The sequence below is a fragment of the Drosophila albomicans genome, chromosome X (assembly GCF_009650485.2).
Source record: "Drosophila albomicans strain 15112-1751.03 chromosome X, ASM965048v2, whole genome shotgun sequence".
NCBI classification, from domain to species: Eukaryota; Metazoa; Arthropoda; class Insecta; order Diptera; family Drosophilidae; genus Drosophila; species Drosophila albomicans.
Genome location: NC_047627.2, coordinates 30,997,504 through 31,013,870, shown reverse-complemented (window position 1 = coordinate 31,013,870; position 16,367 = coordinate 30,997,504). Strand labels below are relative to the sequence as shown.

At 31.3% G+C, this 16,367-nt stretch overlaps 1 long non-coding RNA gene across 1 annotated transcript in view; it reads right to left on the bottom strand.

Annotated features, from left to right (window-relative positions):
• LOC127565473 (uncharacterized) overlaps positions 1–16,367 on the bottom strand; it is a 106,321-nt gene that overhangs the window by 36,419 nt on the left and 53,535 nt on the right. The window contains exons 3-4 of the long non-coding RNA XR_007954783.1: positions 14,908–14,964; positions 424–454 (exon numbers count right to left, since the gene is read on the bottom strand). This is a non-coding gene — a long non-coding RNA (uncharacterized LOC127565473). The remainder of the gene's footprint in view (positions 1–423; positions 455–14,907; positions 14,965–16,367) is intronic.

Below are 16,367 nucleotides of genomic sequence, written 5' to 3'. Positions count from 1 at the left end.
TAGTCTCTTCTTAAGTTCTGGGCCACAACGCATAAGAGAACTGAATGCAACTTCTTTATGTACTTTGTGTTATATCAATAAAAAACTCTGTTATAATCAAATTACATCACAGTTTAACTTAAATTCATTAACCCATATTCAATATTTAAATCATTATTTCAATGCCACTTCGAATGCTTTAAATAGTATTTGATATTAAGAAAATATTTTAGAAGAATAATAATCTAAAATTTCGATTTCTCTGTTGCATTAAAATCTATTTTATATGACAACTTTTGCTGCTATTAAACTGCAAAGCAATTCAAATATTATGACTATAAATAGATCAATTAATGACTATATAGAGTTCTAAGCTTTCAAATTTTCTTGATATATAAATACTATATATATGTATGTATAAAAATTATTTAATATGTGACTTACCCACAATATTTTCCTTTACTTTCTTTACCGACTGCAATGAAAAGAATTTAAATTTTAACTATAAAATTTGAACTTATGGAATACTTAAGCCTTAACTTCTACGTAAATTAAGATCTCAGATACAATATTTTATAGTAAAGCAAAATATTTGCCTTAAAACCCAAGTTGAATAACTAAAAATGTCCATTGTTAAAAGTCTGTGATTAATTTGTTGAAAGAATTTTGCAACCATTAAAAATAAACTGCAATGCCGTCTAACAACATAATTTAGCATTTTCTTGGATTACAATTTCTAAAAGAGTTCTTTAGAGAAGTTCTCTTGCACCTGCAGTCTCTGAGCTGAGTTGTTGGAATGTGGAATTTCGACACGAATAAGGACCTTAACTTATGCAATTCTGTGGCAAAAAGATATTCTCTTGGCATTTATGATTAGTTTTGCTTTTGTCAGCTGCTTGGCAATGCAAGTTATTGGAAAATGTTGCATGCAAGAATAATAATTGCATAAATAATACTTTTTCATCGCATAAGAAGAAAAAGAAAGAGAGACAGCGAGAGAGAGATAGAGATGCATTCCATCATCAGCGTGGCCAAAACCAAAACTAAATCCAAATCTAAAGTCAAAGTCGAATGCCCTGCGTCTTGTTTTGGGATTTTCTTTAGGATTTTCAACATACTATATAAAAATACAAAAAAAATGGGAGAGACAAACACACAACACACTGAACACTGAACACTTGAAATGCTACACATAATTTTGCATAGTTTTATTGGAGAGGAATGCAACAAGTTAGCTGCTGCTAACTTGGCTATAACTTGGCTAACTTGGCTAACCTGGCTGAGGGCCAAGTGCTGTCTGCTCGACATTTATATGCGCATCACTTAGAGAAGTTGGAGAGCTCTCAACTCTGTCCCCCTTTTCCTTCTTGCTGCTTTTTCAAATTCCAAATTCTGCAAAACAACAAAACAGCTGAGCGGAATTCATAAGAGCCAAACACAAACATTGTTGACGAGGCCCTGAGAAAATATCTACAGTAAAGTAGGCCCTAACTCTTCTCTTCTTCTACCTCTCTTTCCCCTTCTCCCTTCCAGCTGACTGTCTAAAAAGAATTAAGTTATTCCCTGTAAAGTTGTTCAGTTGTAACAATACAACATAGAATTACAGGTGACTAACAGACTAATTAAAAGAAATCTATTTTAAATTCTAAGTACAACAAATTAATTATGGTATTTAATCATATCAAATAATTCGAATGAATCGAATATATAAACAAATTATAAACATAAATATATTTAAAAAGAGCTGCCAAAATCAAATTTTAACAAACAAAGAAGCTAAAGTATGCTCGACTGTGAGATACCTGCTATTCATTATGAATAAAAGCAAAATAGCGCGCCATTATTCTTTAAATATACCGAAAATACCGATGATGTATAGCAGATTTACCAAATAAAATACCGTAGAAATACTAGCGCACATTATATTTGGTGTATCGATGAAATTCGAAATATAAAATAGAGGTCAAAATGTATTTGCAATAAAGCAACTAACACTCGATCGCAGTAGGTATGAACTTCTAAAATTGTTATCCGATTGAAATCAAATTCTCAGAAATCATAAATATATACTATATATTTATACCAAAATAGAATATTTGGAATATCAAAGAAAAAGAAAAACTAAGAAAAATAATAAATACTAATCAAGTAATTTGGAAATATATCAAACAAATAAAGTTAAATAGAAATGAATTCAAGTACAAATTGATATCCCTTAATTGTTTCAATGTTAAAAATGTCATAAGAATAATCAAAAATCGAACCTCCCTTTTGCTCGGCAAAAATACTGGGTATATTTAAGCATTGAATTACATTCAGTATTTTGAGTGTCGAGTTGAATTAGTTGGAATATTCTGACTAACTAAGAGTCTCTCGAACAACTTGGATATGACATAAGAAAATGCCTTTTAAATGCAGCATTTTCATAGCGTAATTGCAAAGAAGCAACCAACAGCAACCACAACAAGCAACAACAACAACAACAATGAGAAGAACAAGCGAAATTCACTTGAGCGCAAAAACAAAAGCGGAAGCTTTGGCAATGATCATGCAAACTGCTCATTCATAGGATAATTATTCCATGAGTTCATCATGAACACCACACACACACACACACACACACACACACACACACTCTCGACATTTGTCGCTGTTGTTGTGGCAGCTTTTGATGCATTCATTGCGCTATTCACACCACACCAAAGCCAATGTCGTGGGAGTCGCAAGCAGCAACCACTTGCCTCGCCCTTTGTCTCCTTTCCCCTACCTCCCTTAAACAGATCACACCAGCCCATTGCTACAGCGTCTCTCTCTCTTTCTCTCTCTCTCTAGCTAGAACACACCCTTTTCGGTTGCATTGCATTGCATTTTTAATGTTTTCATCGCGTTAAATGCATAAATAATTAATCTCAAGAAAATGCAACGAATGCGCCTTCATGAATACCACCAACGTTTATATACTCTATATTTTATATACTCGATGTTTAGCATGCAAGTGCAACAATTAACTGTCTTATATTGTACACAATTTATATTAAGCAAATATTCAGAACAATTTCAAGCCAAATTGAGTGAAATATTGGTTCTAAATTACACACAATAAGTAAGAAAGCTAAAGTCGAGTCGCATTTTTAATAAAATATTGCTACAAATATACCAAAAATACTAAAATAAAAATACCCGATACCTATTTTTAATACAATCAAATTCTATATATACCTAAAATATACCGCTAATACTAAAATATACCGAGTGCTGATATATTTGAGAAAAATATTCTACAAATATACCAAAAATATACCCCAAAAATACTAAAATAAAAATACCCGATACCTATTTTTAATAAAATCGAATACTATATAAACACATAGCTAAAATATACCGCTAATACTAAAATATGCCGAGTGCTAATATATTTGCTATCCATTTTTAATAAAACCATATTCTATAAATATACCGAAAATATACCGCAATAATACTAAAATGCACCGAGGGCTTGTACACTCGCTATCAATTACTGATAAAACCGTATTCTACAAATATCCCGCAAAAATACCAAAATAAAATTACCCGATGCCCATTTTTAATAAAATCAAATTCGAAATATATACCTAAAATATACCGCAAATACTAAAATATACCGAGTGCTGATATATTTGCTATCCATTTTTAATAAAACCATATTCTATAAATATACCGAAAATATACTGCAACCGCTTCTTCTTCTTCGCTATCAATTACTGATAAAACCGTATTCTACAAATATCCCGCAAAAATACTAAAAAATATTGAAAGCTATATTTGGTATATTACTAATGTACTATATTTAAAATATACCAGATTGTCAGCTAAATAACTTTGACTGATCTGTAGTTATTATTGCATGTGCCAAGAATCGACTTTGATTAATAATTTTTCAATAATTATAAAAAATAAAAGAAAATAACAATTCTAATTTATATATAGAGAGACTCCAAGCTAATTACCAAATAATGTCTTTTCGAAAAATCCGAATAATTTTAACTTAAAACTTACTAAAATTAAATACCAAAATAAGGCAGTTAGTTATGAATATAAAAATAAATTTATTTTAAAAAACGAAAATATTTTATTGACATGCTGCCGGCTTTAAACTCTGAAGCGACTTCACTTTACTCTCAAGCGTAGGGTAAGCTTTAGAGCAATCTCCATGGAGACAAAAGGCTTAATCATATCTTCGTGCAGTTGTGTGTGTGTAAGTGTGTAAGTGAGTGTGTGTGTGTGAGTGTGTGGGCATTTAATAGGCATTTCATGACACAGTTTTGAATTAGAGATTGAACAGCGAATTGCATTGTTTTCAACAGACAGCATCATCTTTGGTGGCCTTCCTCCCCCCCTTCGCCTTGGCTACTTGAGTTACTCATCAGAGAAAGAGTAAGAGAGAAAGAGAAAGAGAAGGGATGAGGAGGGGGAGAACAGAGAGAAAGGCATGTGGAGACGCCTACATTTCTCACGTTTAACCAGTTTTTTTTTTTTTTTGCGTGCATATCCTAAAGTAAATAAGCCAAAAATAAAATTCTTTGACAATGACAATGACAATGACTGAGTGGTCCACATACTCGAATCAACTCAACTCGCAGTCAAGACTGAATCGCAATGAACTCGAAAACTGGACTCGGAACGCAACTCATATATGCATACAAGTATTTATCTTTGATTTTTTTTTTTTTTTTTTTTGGCCAATTTGCTGACGTTTGCACAGAAAATTATGCGCTACGATAAACATTATGTGTGGGCGGGCTTGTGAATACATTCAAGTCATTCAATTCATTCATTTCTCATTCGAAATTAATAAAGATGCATTTATGTGCTTTTGTTTCTCGCGAATTCTATTCTATTCTTGGCACATAAAAGTTGCAATAAATCAATTCATTTTTATTGCTAAGCGTAAGCAATAAAAAAAAGGAAAAAAGAAATGAAATTGAGCATCGAATTTATTTTAAACATTATGAACGAAAAATATTCCATTAAAAAGCAGTTTCATGACGCAATAATGATTTTGCAGAAATCAAAAATTTATGAATTTCTAAAATTTGAGAAATTTATAAAAAAAAAATTAATATAACAAAATCTTCTATAATTTATTCTGAAGGCCTTGACTCTGTCTCATCGAATTGCATTCGTTATTTCAATAAAATATTAATAATAACAATAATAATAATAATTCTATATCTGCTACAATAGTCACTTTATAAAGTACAAAAACCTTTCTCAGCAAATTTGAAAATTAAGTAAAAAATAATAATAAAACCTTTGTTGCTCATACTTTATTCTACATAATACTTATTTCTGTTTAGGAATTATTTTGTTTCTTTAATTCTTAAAAATGTGGTAAAATACAAAATTTGAAAATAATTATTATTGTTATAAATAATTTACTATTTCCGTTTGTTAAAAATAACGTCTTAATAAAATTAAAAGTATTTTTCGGAAATTTTGTGTATCAGCGATGTTAAATGAAATGCTTAATAATAATTAAAATCATTTGCTATTCCTCATACTTTATTCTTGCTTTTATATATATATATATCTATATATATATATCGTATTTCTATTTGATTTATAAAATTTGTAAATTTTTACTTTAAAAAATGTTTTTTTTTGTTTTTAAAATAATAATACAATCATGTTCTATTCCTGTCCCACTTTTGTTGCTCATATTTTATTTTACATAATATTTATTTCTGTTCAAAAATCATTTATTATTTGTCATACCTTATTCTTACTTTATAGCTATAGTCAATATAGTATTTATTTGTGTCTTAGAAATATTTTTGGTGATATATAAAATTTGAAAATTTTTACTTTAAAAAATGTTTTTTTGTTTTGTGTTTAAATCGAAATAAAATATTAATACAATCATGTTCTATTCCTGTCCCACTTTTGTTGCTCATACAATTTTTTTTGCGTATACTATATAAATTCATATAAGTATTTATTTGCGTTTAATTTGCGTTTCTGTTGTCGCTGTTGATATTCGTATACGTATTCGTATTCGTGTTTGTATCTTCCTTTCGCTGAAAACGGTAAAAAAGTAAATTTGATTCGACAAAGCAACAACAAAGGCGTTCGCTTGTTTACAATTCATTTTGTTGCCTTTGCCTTTGCTGCTGCTGTTTACTCGCTTTTTATGGGTTTTTGTGCTGCTGCTTCTGTTGTTGTACGAAATTCTGCGAATTTTTATTGACAAATTTCATTAGAACTTGTACGCTCTGTGTGTGTGTGTGTGAGTGCTTACGAGTCAAGTGAGTGAGCGAGCAACTTGAATGTCTAGAGCGCGTAATAAACAAGGCACTTAAGGGGCGGAGAGGGAGGGGGAAGGGGGAGAGCACCCGGCAGCTGGTGTCTAACTGTAGTGAACTGAGGTGAACCGCAAAGAGTTGCCAAAAACAACAACTAAAAAAAGCGGCAATCAGCTGTGACATAAACAAAAGACTTAGGCAACGAACTTGAATTTGAGCAAGCAAATGTGTGTGTGTGTGTGTGTGTGTGTATGACCTGCGAGCGTTAAATGAGCATGTGAAACAAAGAGTTCTAGTTATGAATTTCGCATAAATATTTTGCAGAAAATTCATTTGTTCATTTTGGTGTACAGTGAACACTTTATAGAGAAGAACAACGTAAAGTTTAATATATTTTTTTTATATATTCTTTATTTATTTACAATCTATCTATCTAAAGATAATAAGTAAATTCTATGTAAAGTTTAATATGATTAGAAGTAATTTTTGTGAAATTATAATAGATATTTAAGCCGAAAATATAGAAAATAATCTAGATAGAAAATATAAATAATATAAATTAGTGTTATGGCAACTATGGAACTTTAGAATCTGGTATATTTTAGTACTTTATTTCATTCTATTTTGAATGTCGTAACATAATAAACCAAATAAAGCCTTCGGTGTTTACCGCAAAAATACTAAAACATACCGAGGGCTATATTTGGTATATCTATATTATGCCACATTCATTAAATAATTAAACTTTACTTTAATTTAAAATAAAACTCTACTCAAAAAAATGAGAAAATCCATTTATAAAAACATAGTAGAAAATAAAAGAAAATTCGTTTAAGACAGAGTTCTAAAAAAAAGGAAAAAATCAAGCTACACATAAAATAAACAGTGTATTTTATACACACAAATATTAGTATGAAAATATATAAAAAAAAAACCCAACAATATGAACAAAGAAGAAATTATATTTCTTAGACAAACCAATATTATAACACAAAATCAAAAAAACAAGAAAAAAATTCGATTTCTTCTCTTCTGATGAAAATCTGCGTAAACTTTTCATCTGTATTTCAACAGCTATTTTCACAGTGTTTACTTCACGCTAGCATCTCGAAGTAGTTTTGATCACACTTGGCAGCTTGTCGTTTCCTATTGGGATATGCAAATCTAATGACTGACATGTGCCTTAACTCAACTCAACACAAATCATTTCTTAGCTTGGCCCAACTACAACTACATTAAGCTCTTAATTAACCTGCATACCAAGCTGTGGTTCATTAATCTAAATGGTAAACAAATCGCCATCGTCCGAGTCAGAGTTAGAGTCAGAGTCAACGTCAACTTCAACGAGTTTGTCATCCCGGACAGAACAAACTCATTAACCGTGGCCAACAAACACAGCTTAAGCAGAGAAACAGAGAGAGAGAGAGAGAGATGATGATGATGAAGATGCGACTTCGTCTATCGATTCACTAAAACATCCAAGAACATTGTTTGAACAAATTTCAGTAATTAAACAAACTCCGACAATAATCAAGTCAATTACGAATTCAACTAGCTATCTCTTTCGCACCTTTGCGGTTCTGTGCAGAGCAGCGTGACAGTAGAAAAAAAATACTGAATACTTTTGCTACGTATTGAAATGGAAATAGATTTTACGCAGTGTTTGTTGTTCTGTGCAGTCGACTATTGTCCGAGATTTGCAATAATAACAACTGCTGTTTGTTGGTGTTGTTCTTGTTGTTGCTGCTACTGCTGCTTCTAGTGCTAAAGTTCGTGTGAATGTTGCTGCTGCAAAAGGCGCAAAAAGCGTCGAGGGGGCGAGAACTCAAAAAAGACAAAACAACAACAGAAAAATAGCAGCAGGCAGGCAGTCAGCGTTGGCGTTGGCGTTGCTGAACATCATTATCATGCCAGACTAAACGCACACACACACACACACATGCACACACACACACACACATATACACATGCACACACACACACACCTAGTAGCTACAACAACATGTTTGGCCATTGTTTTGCTTTTGTTATTACAATGAAAGCTCTTTGTATAACAATTGCAATCAAATGAGCAACAAGTGTTTTTTTTTTTTTACCTTTTCACCCCTCTGCTAGAGCAACAACTACAACAATAGTTAAGGTAAACAGCAACAGCTACAAAAACAAGAACAACAATGACGCCAACAACTTGTCCATTTTTGGCCACAAATGCCCCATTAAAATGTAACATTGTAATTCTTAATGCTCTGCCCTCAAGGGAGTCGCCTCAAGACTGCAAAACACTTGGCAAAATCTTCAATTCCTAATCTTTTCGCTCAGAAACTTTTATTTACTATAATAATACTACAATAATATAATATTTTGAAATTTTATTTTAGAACTTACATATTTCCCCCTCTCAACTAACGTTACATGTTTTAGTAACTTTTCCTTAATGTATAAATTTAAGCTTTTGTATATTACAACACGCATAGTTTATGTAATCAATTGCTTCTCTTTACGGATAACTTTTCTTCAAAAATTACAGTTCCAAGAATATTTCATTAATATTTTAGTATTATCTTGAGAACTTATATATTTCCCTCAACTAAAGTTTGCTTAAAAGATTTGCAGCGTTCCTCAATTTTAATCTATAAATTTAAGTTATTACAAAACACCTCCCAAACGTATTTCTCCCATTGCCTTAGACCTTCAATGCGTTGTTTGCTATTTCAATTTATGACTTTGATGTAATTTGATTCTAACAGAAGTTTTTAGATATATTAGACCTATATAAAGTAGTTGCATTCAATTGCCTGTTGAATTTAAAAGAGACTCTAACTTCAAAACGAATTATATCAAACTGTTGATACCCAGATGAACGCATGAACACCTGATACTTATCCATCATTATTGAATATAAACTATTTATTTATAATCCTTTTCTAAAAAACAGAAACTACTATTCTGTTATTATTTGAATATTCCGCCAATGAAATGCTTTAACTTCATTTTCTTACTTAATATTCTTACTTTAATTTACTTCATTTTAAATTCTAGGATTATAATCAAAGTTGCTCAATCGAGCTTTATTTTTGATCATATTTGTATTTTTCTCTAAATGATTCTCTAGTCACAACCTTAAGTCCTTGCATAGAGTATTTGATGTGTCTTAGTTGCAGTTGGATTTGATTCTCTGCAGAATTTTTTTGCAGTCGTCGCTGTTTTCATTTCGAATTCTGTCTTTTGCATACAATGTTTTCTCCTCCTCCCCACAAGTAGCTGCACAAGATTGGCCCATTGTTGTTGTTATCTGTGGTTGTTGCTTTTGTTATTGTTATTGTTGTATTGTTGTTTTGTTGTTGTTGTTTTTGGTTCTAACTCGTTTAAGATGCTTTCTGCACCGTCGTCTGCTTTACGCTCGATGGCGGCTTTTGTTCGCGCCTTATTATTCCGCTAATGCCTTCTTTTTTATGTTTTCTTCTCTGTTTCTGTTTCTGTTTCTATTTCTTTTGCTTTATTTAATTTCATTTCAGTTGTTGCACTTTTTCTTTCAGCACCTCTACAAATCAATGAGGAAGTAATTAGATTTTGATTTGATTAGATTTCTGGATTTATGCTTTACGCCTAGTGAACATTCACAAGGGCTTTATTTCTTTTTGTTCTTCCTTTTTTTTTGTTGGCTTCTTTATTTCTTTTATTGCGAAAATTCTTGCGCTTTCTTTGGCATTGCTGCTGCGTATAAATCAAGTGTAAGTGACATTGAAATTTATTATGTTTACACGCATTATTATTATTGTCTTCTGCGGATGCTTCGCTCTCTCTCCTATATCTCTCTCTCTCTCTCTCTCTCTCTCTCTCTCTGTTTCTTCTGTTTTCTGTGTCTTGCTCTGTTGCGTGAGAGTTTCGCATGTTCTGCGGCAGTTTAAACAACTTGAATACTCACACTCGACTATATATATTTACTATATATATTAGTATATAATTGTGCTACGCAAGTTCATCTCATGCAACAGCAGCTGGATTTTTATACCCGGTACCGAGAGGGCAGAAGAGTGTCATAACTTTGTGCTGACAGGCAGATGGAGGCATCTCCGACCCCATAAAATATATATCTTCTTCAACAACATCAAAAGCCGAGACGATTTCTGGTACAATCTGGTATATTTAATTTGGTATATTTTACTCTCCATGATATATTTTATTTTAATGAGTACTATAACTCATCAATATACCAAATATAGCCTTTAGTATTTTTTTTAGTATTTTGTTGGTATATTCATTTAGTACATTTTTTAATTAATACCGAACAATTTTGCTATTATTCACAATGAGTAGCGGGTATATCACAATCGAGCACACTCGATTGTAGCTTTCTTAGTTGTTATACCCGGTACAGATAGAGTAGAAAGGTGTTATAACTTTGTCCTGGCAGGCAGATGGAGGCATCTCCGATCCCATAAAATATATATCTTCTTCAACAACATCAAAAGCCGAGACGATTTCTGGTACAATCTGGTATATTTTACACTCTATGGTATAATCTGGTATATTTTACTCTCCATGGTATATTTTATTTTAATAAGTACTATAACTCATCAATATACCAAATATAGCCTTCAGTATTTTTTTAGTATTTTTGTGGTATATTAATTTAGTATATTTTTTAATATATACCAAACTGTTTTGCTAATATTCACAATGAGTAGCGGGTATCTAAGAGTCGAGCACACTCGATTGTAGCTTTCCAAATATAGCCTTTAGTATTTTTTTTAGTATTTTGTTGGTATATTCATTTAGTAAATTTTTTAATTAATACCAAACTGTTTTGCTGTTATTCACAATAAGTAGCGGGTATCTCACAGTCGAGCACACTCGATTGTAGCTTTCTTAGTTGTTATTCTTTTTTAGGGTTCTTTGGAAGCGTATTATATGGTTCGACTGCCTTTGAAAATGCGTAATAACATCAATTGCATCTAATTATTAAATAACTTTTTTTTTATTTTACAGCTTTATTAACTTATTGAACCAATACAACAGCAACAGCAATATAACACATTATAGGAATATATTCTAGTTCTGGCTCAGCTCAATTTGTAATTTTAATAAAATAATAATAATAATATTCAAGCCAAACCTCAAACTAACAACAAGGCAACTAATTCCTTAGATATTAGATGAATTTGTTACTATCTTTTTAACGAAATATCTCTTTTTTTGTTATTCTTATAACCTATTTCAGAAAATATATTAAAATACACAAATGAGTTTAGTTGATTATTCTTTGCAATTTGAATTCAAATATTCATTTGTTAGCTTATTAAAAGTTTGGCAATCGTATAAAAAGTGCGTAGACTCAATAGAATACTCAAAGCAAAGTTCAAAACACTTCAAGCTGAAAGCTCAAGTTCATTAAAGCTCAGCTTTGCTCTGCATTCAATTTTGTTTGCTATGCTCATTCAGTGTCTCTTCATTTATCAATAGTAACATATTTTTTTGCGTGCTAATACGAAATTCATTTGCATTTTCAGCAACTTCCGGTATTCGCTGAGCTTTCGATCTAAGTTTGAATTGTGAAATTGGAATGGGAATGGGAAATGAATTGGGAACTGGCAACTGGGAACATTTAACTGATGTCAGCTGGGGTAGTCAGAGAGATAAAGTTGAGCCAATTAGAACAAACATCTTTTTTGATTGATGTTTCTTAAGGTGGAACATGATTTTCAATTTTCAAAAGCGGAGAAGCGAACTCTGAAGTCACGCACAAACGGCACTTTTGTTTGGTTGGCGCAAAAAGGGGGAAGCCGAAGTCGAAACTGAACAACAATGAACAAAAAAAAAGCGAAAAAAAAACCGCACAAAATCGGACGATGCGTGGCATTAGCTCGTCTTATTGTGCGTGTGTTTTGTTGTGTGTGTGTGTGTGTGTGTGTTGTTGTGGGGTAGTTGTTGCCCGCTTAGAAGTTAATGAACACACACGAATCTTTCGGCTGTTTTGTGGCTTCGTTAGTTTCACGTTGTCTGCCAACTTCAAGGCCTTGGCCTTGAGCTCGGTTATTGGCAGCCCATAAACTAAAATAAAGCGAAACGTTTTTTTCTTTTTTTTTCTTGGCTTTTTTACGCTCTCTGTACAAAGAACAAAACCCCGTTGATAATACTTATTTTGGGCATAAGACGAAAGTCTATGATCAAGATCAAGTGCTGTTTAATTGCCTCAACTCTAAAAATTGCCTATCGATAACAGAGACGGATGTTAAGAGAGACAGTGAGAGAGAGAGAGAGAGCGAGGCAGAGACAATGTCCGGCCAGGAAATTCACACGTGAATTGTTTAATTAATGCGTTTGTGTCAAAAAAAAATACAAGTAGGAAAAATACTAATACAACAATAAATTCATAAGCCGAGTGCGAGAAAAGAACAGAAAATGCGCTTAACGGATGTTCATTGTAAAACTATCTACAATTTATACACGTTCGCTACACTCGCCACAATACCATTTGAAATACCTCATAAAAGAGAATCAAGTGTCTCGTAGTTATGCGAAAAAACAAATTACAAGAATTCACCTGTAATTTCCTGTACTTGAAGCTACTTGAATTTTCAAATTGCTGTCAAATATATTGAAAATGTCTTAACTAGCAATTCTGAGAAATGTGAATGCAATTTTTAATAGAATATACCAAATAAATATACTGAAAAAATACTTAATATATGCAGAGGAGTAGAATGGGTATATCGAATATACCAAATTAATATACCGTCTTAACATACCGAAGAGATACTGCAAATATACCAATATTTAGAAAAAATAATATACCAAAAAAATACTGAAATATACCAAAGTGTAGAATGGGTATGCCAATGTATTATTAATAATATACCAATTAATTATACCGAAAATATACTAAAATAGTCCAATGGCTTGAATGAGTATATCGATATATTATTAATAGAATATACAAAATTTATAAACCACTTTAATATACCGAAAAATACTAAAATATACATATGTATATGCTAGAATGGGTACTGCAAATATACCAATCTTTAGAAAAAATAATATACCAAAAAAATACTGAAATATACCAAACTGTAGAATGGGTATACCAATGTATTATTAATAGATTATGCCAAAATAATATACCAATTAAATATACCGAAAAGATACTAAAAATAGTCCAATGGCTTCAATGAGTATATCGATATATTGTTAATAGAATATACCAAATTTATAAACCACCTTAATATAGCGAAAAATACTAAAATATACATATGTATATGCTAGAATGGGTACTGAATATATACCAATATTTAGAAAAAATAATATACCAAAAAAATACTGAAATATACCAAAGTATAGAATGGGTTTACCAATGTATTATTAATAGATTATGCCAAAATAATATACCAATTAAATATACCGAAAAGATACTAAGAATAGTCCAATGGCTTGAATGAGTATATCGATATATTATTAATAGAATATACCAAATTTATAAACCACCTTAATATACCGAAAAATACTAAAATATACATCGATATGCTAATACATTCAAAATATACCAGACTACAAAATATACGAGATTCTCAACCATATTTAATTATTCCTTTCATAACATTTTTTAAAGTGAAAAAAGTAGCACTTAAAACTATGAATTTCCAAAATAAAATATGTTTGCTTATTCCACTTCCAATATACCATAATTAAAACACTTTCAGCATATATTCTATAAATTTCAGCAGTAAATATATAAACTACATTAAAATGTAACTTTCACAGAAAACTTTAAATCGAATAGAATAATTATTGATAAGCCATATCTGCCTGTTAAGCAGAATTGAAAATTAAAAATTGTATAATTAATTACAATACATTTGAGAAATACCTTCAGCAGCTATTCTGAAAATGTCAGCACAAGTGTACTTAAAGAAAAGAATGAACATTACAACGCAACTTGAGCGCAATCAAAGACAATTTCAATTAGCAGCCGCACACAAAAATGATTTCGCTCAACTTGTGCAAATCGCTTTGGCTCTAACTGTTCTAATTTAAGCCGCTTTGCGATGTGTCGGCGGTTTTTTTGAGAAGAAGAACAACTCAATTAATGCGAATTCGCTCCCCTGAGCAAAATTGGCAGCCAATCAGAACGGTAACAAACGCGACTTAAGACTAAAGTTCGACGTTTTCCTAACGGTCGCAATTAAAAACAAACAGATACTACCAAAGATTGTACCAAATGGACAATTGAGTTTAGGACCAGTCATAAAAAAATAAAACAACAAAACAACAAAACAAGAAAACAACAAACTAAAGCTTATACGGGGGCAACACTCTCTGAGATGTGATGTAAACTTCATGGATCGAAGTGAATGAAAGTTTATAGTAGAATGATTGCTTTTGCATTCATTAAGTATTGACAACTGCCGAGGTATTTTAATCGGCATTTAAATTATGCAATTTAGTCGCTCTTAATACAATTAAAAACATTATAAATAAATTGTCAAGACGATTATCATTAACATGTGACGGAATGTAAACGGACAACTGGCAACAACTGTAAACACAATTTACAATAATTCTCAATTGGCGTTTAAACACCTAAATCGTTCTTCGACTGATCGAGCGAGAAGTTCTACTACGAGTATAAAAAAAAAAAACGAGCACTTACTTTATGCTGTCGAGCGTAACGTCGGCTTTGACTTCCTAAATCAGTTTCAAATTGAACCTGAAATCATAAAAAGCAAAAAAAAAAAAAAAAAAAACGAAAAATAATAAAAAATAAATAAGCCGTCCGAGTAGCTAATGAAAGAGCGAGAAGTCATGTAAGAAACGGCTGCTAATTATAATTATACTTAAATATAATTAAAGCCAATACGGTTAAGAGGAGAAGATGGGGGGCAAAAAGAAAAATAAATGCGAATAAGGAAACGGCAAACGGCAATTGCGCGACAGCCGACAGCCGACAAGATCGCATAAAAAACCAAATGAAATAAAATAAAATTGTTGCCAACTCGTTTCATAATTATTGTTTATAATCATATCGCCGAGTGCTATAAAAGCGGAATCATTTGAATGTAATTTAAGAAATTCAATTAAAATTGAAACTGAAATTGCATTCCACAAACATTTACAGTATACGAAATGCTCTGCAAGATACCCTGTAAAGTTGATTGATTGTTTGTTTATTGAAAAAGTGATTTGGTTAAAGTTAGAAGTAAAATAATCTTTTCGTTTTATAATTTAGCTAAATATGTAATAAATCTCTACATATATCATATTCTGCCCTTTATTTTTTAATACTTTTTCTTACATTTTTTTTCTATTCTGTAATCAGAAATAAAAAATCTAAAATCAAGAATTTGGTCCTAATATCTGGTTTCTAAACTCCATTAAAACCATAATATATCATATAAGACTTAAGTTTTTATTAATAAGAAGCCAAAAGTCTTATAGTTTTAAGACCATAAATCTTATTATAAGTAAGATCAAACAAATATTACGTTTTATATATATTCTTTATCTTTTTCACTCAAAGCTTGATAAAAACTTCACATAAATTTCGATGCATTACAGAATTTTGTAACTTAAATGACAATTTGACATTTTTTAGACAACTATTCTTAAATTTAAGAATTAGTTCTTAAAGTGGTTTTATTGACGCAATTTTAAACATAAATGTTTTTAGAACTTAATCTTTATTCAGTGTATATTCCTTTAGTTTTACCTTCTACAGGGTATTCACTTCTTTAAATTTATGAGCCACACATCCTACTACTAGTAAACTTACTCCCCAAAGAGCCAAGAAACGAACTAACTAATTTCCAAACACATTAAATCATTAGTCATTTTAACTTTCAACTTGTTCCCAACTCTCAAGATGCTGGACTTACGTCTTTGTGTGTGTGTCAGTGTGTGTGTGGCTATGTCTCGAAAATCACGCTTATTTATCTTTTATAAATTTCGCCTTTTTGCCAAAAACAACAGCAGCAACAAAAAGCCCACTGAGCGTTTCCATTTCTCGTGATGCGCTGCAACAACAACAACAAAGACAACGACAATGATACGACTCATTCACTTAGTCAGCTTACTCAGTGCCCAGATAGCCTGGTCCCAGTCAGAGTCAGAGTC